A 3,099-nucleotide genomic window follows, 5' to 3' on the forward strand; every position below is an offset into this window, starting at 1 on the left:
TTACAACGCATACCATTACAACGCGATTTTTTTTTTTTTAAAATTAAAAGTACAATAAAATCTGGCACGGGATGCAGGGAAATTAGGGGTTTTAGGGTGGGGAAGTGTATTAAAACGTGGAGAAGAACTGTACGTAAATCGTCTGAAACGCATTACCAAATTAATACTCGGGTATTAAAATTAATACTCGCGTATTAAAATTAATACTCAAAATTCCCCAAAAAAATCCGTTTTCACACATTACTAAGCTTTTAAAAAATAACGAAACAATAAATAACATAACAAACACATTTTTAACATGATTAGATCGCAAAGTAAGTAAACCAACTGAAACATAACACACATACACATAGGCGCCATTTTACCCATCTCACTTGTAAAACTTGTCCTACCACAGTTTCTATGTAAACAATACCAAAAGACATGTTCCAAAATGGATGCCAAAACGGAGCAAATGAATGAAAACAATATTTGTTAAAAAGCATTTTTAAATTATCATTTTCCACAGTAAAACAAAGCATTAAAAAAAACACATCGAACGCAGTTTTTTAAAAAATTAATAGTGACACAGAGTAAAACTTATAAATACAAGGGAGACACCATTTTGCACTCAGTTGATTATCAACTAGCAGAGAGAGCAGACGTAATAAGCTGACCCTCTGTCACCTGCACTGCGACCTCCTCAGAGAGAGCACAGAATTCACTCGTGAAAGCATAACAGCAGAACAACTACTAGTAAGTTATTAATATATTTCTAAACGTTAGTTTTTAGAAAAATATATTTTCATAACCCACAAAAAATATAATTTTAATTAATAATAAAAACTTTACAAATGTAATGTTTCCAATATATTATCAACAAAATTAAACTCAAAATTAAAACAAGTTTTTTATTTTCCACAACCAGAAAATCGGAAGATTTTGACATTCCACAATAGCTGCACCTATTTTGGCATCCTCACCACGTTAACGATTGACAAACTCAATTGTTCAGGTAAATGTTATTTATGTGTAATGGTTTTACTTGTAAAATTTATTTTTAAAAATTTCCTAAAGTCATGTTTGGCAAAGGTGTTTTTTTTTTATTACTCAATCTCACCACATAATAAACGAAAAATTACCATGATGCTGGAGTAACAATTTCTAATAAGACTTCAGTTAGTTACCACATCTGCAAAAGCGTTTCATATTACTAGGGCAAATATTTGTATTCTAAGTCCATGAATGTTCTGCATTTTACTAATTTAGTAATAGTTTCGAAATTACCTGTTATGTTTTAGTTGAAAAATGCATCAAATGTGTAGTATGTTTACTCTCACCAATTGTTACTCATACTCCTTTTTCATATTACAAAAGTGTTTTTTTTTTTTTTTTTTTTCTAACCAACGTTGACAAAGGAACAATTATTATTTTTTTTTTTTTCCACCAGTGAACATCTTTTCCCCCAAAAAATTTCAACCTCCTACAAGCATCAGGTTAAAGGGACGATAACAAAAAAACCACTGGAAAAGGTATGTAACCTTTTCCATTTATTTAATACTATACATTATTAATCCTTCCTTTTGCAATTATTCCTCCTCTAACGGACCTAATTTGAAAACTAATGGATAGTTTAGAGAAACAATATACTATTTCTACTCTAGGAAGGAGCAACATTAGGGATATTTCTGTGTAGTGTAGGGATACATATCTCTATTTCTACTGCAGTAAGGTGCATTGATTAGGACAGTGTCATGTAGTACTAGTTATATTGTATGTCAGTATAATTTTAAAGATACTCAGTTTCAACATTTGTAACCACCGTTAATTATTTTTTTTTCCTCTTTTTTTTTTCCCAAAGAAAACAACTTTAAATCACAACTAAAATCTTGAGCCAACAAAGGAAATCATCTTCAGCCACCTCATCCAGAAAAGCGAGTTCTACGAAACAAGGTATATATTTTCAGCACGGATTCTTAACCTTAAAAATACTACACTAACTATCGCATTGCTAAAGTTTTCCAAAAAAAATCAATGCAGTTATGATTACATTTCCCCATTTCAGAATTATATTTCATGTCTAAAGGATGGTTTAGCATTACGGAAATTGTTATGTGCTGCAACTTATATCACATGTGCGATTTTTAAAGGAAATTTTTTAAAAACACATTTCTCAACATCGTTCTGTTTCCAAATTTTTTTCTTTTTTCACTTTTCCAGACATTTATTTATCGATTCCACAACAAATCACCTTGTAAGTGTCTACACAAGCCTACACACCAATACCACTGAACAAGAGTCAGCAAGAAAAGCAATTTCGAAAGAAAAAGGTAATTTCAAGCAACATTGTAAGGTGCAGCAGATTTTAAAATGTACCATGCTTTAGAGGTAACAATTAAGTATTCAAAATCCAGGAAGGTGCAGCAGTAGGGAAAGTGTTGGATAGTGTAGGGGTATCAATTTACTATTCTAACTCCAGGAAGGTGCAGCAGTAGAGAAAGTGTTGGATAGTGTAGGGGTATCAATTTACTATTCTAACTCCAGGAAGGTGAATCAGTAGGGAAAGTGTTGGATAGTGTAGGGGTATCAATTTACTATTCTAACTCCAGGAAGGTGCATCAGTAGGAAAAGTGTTGGATAGTGTAGGGGTATCAATTTACTATTCTAACTCCAGGAAGGTGCAGCAGTAGGGAAAGTGTTGGATAGTGTAGGGGTATCAATTTACTATTCTAACTCCAGGAAGGTGCATCAGTAGGGAAAGTGTTGGATAGTGTAGGGGTATCAATTTACTATTCTAACTCCAGGAAGGTGCATCAGTAGGGAAAGTGTTGGATAGTGTAGGGATATCAATTTACTATTCTAACTCCAGGAAGGTGCATCAGTAGGGAAAGTGTTGGATAGTGTAGGGGTATCAATTTACTATTCTAACTCCAGGAAGGTGCATCAGTAGGGAAAGTGTTGGATAGTGTAGGGGTATCAATTTACTATTCTAACTCCAGGAAGGTGCATCAGTAGGGAAAATGTTGGATAGTGTAGGGGTATCAATTTACTATTCTAACTCCAGGAAGGTGCATCAGTAGGGAAAGTGTTGGATAGTGTAGGGGTATCAATTTACTATTC

This window comes from Triturus cristatus, chromosome 2_1 (genome assembly GCF_964204655.1).
Source record: "Triturus cristatus chromosome 2_1, aTriCri1.1, whole genome shotgun sequence".
Classification (NCBI taxonomy): domain Eukaryota; kingdom Metazoa; phylum Chordata; class Amphibia; order Caudata; family Salamandridae; genus Triturus; species Triturus cristatus.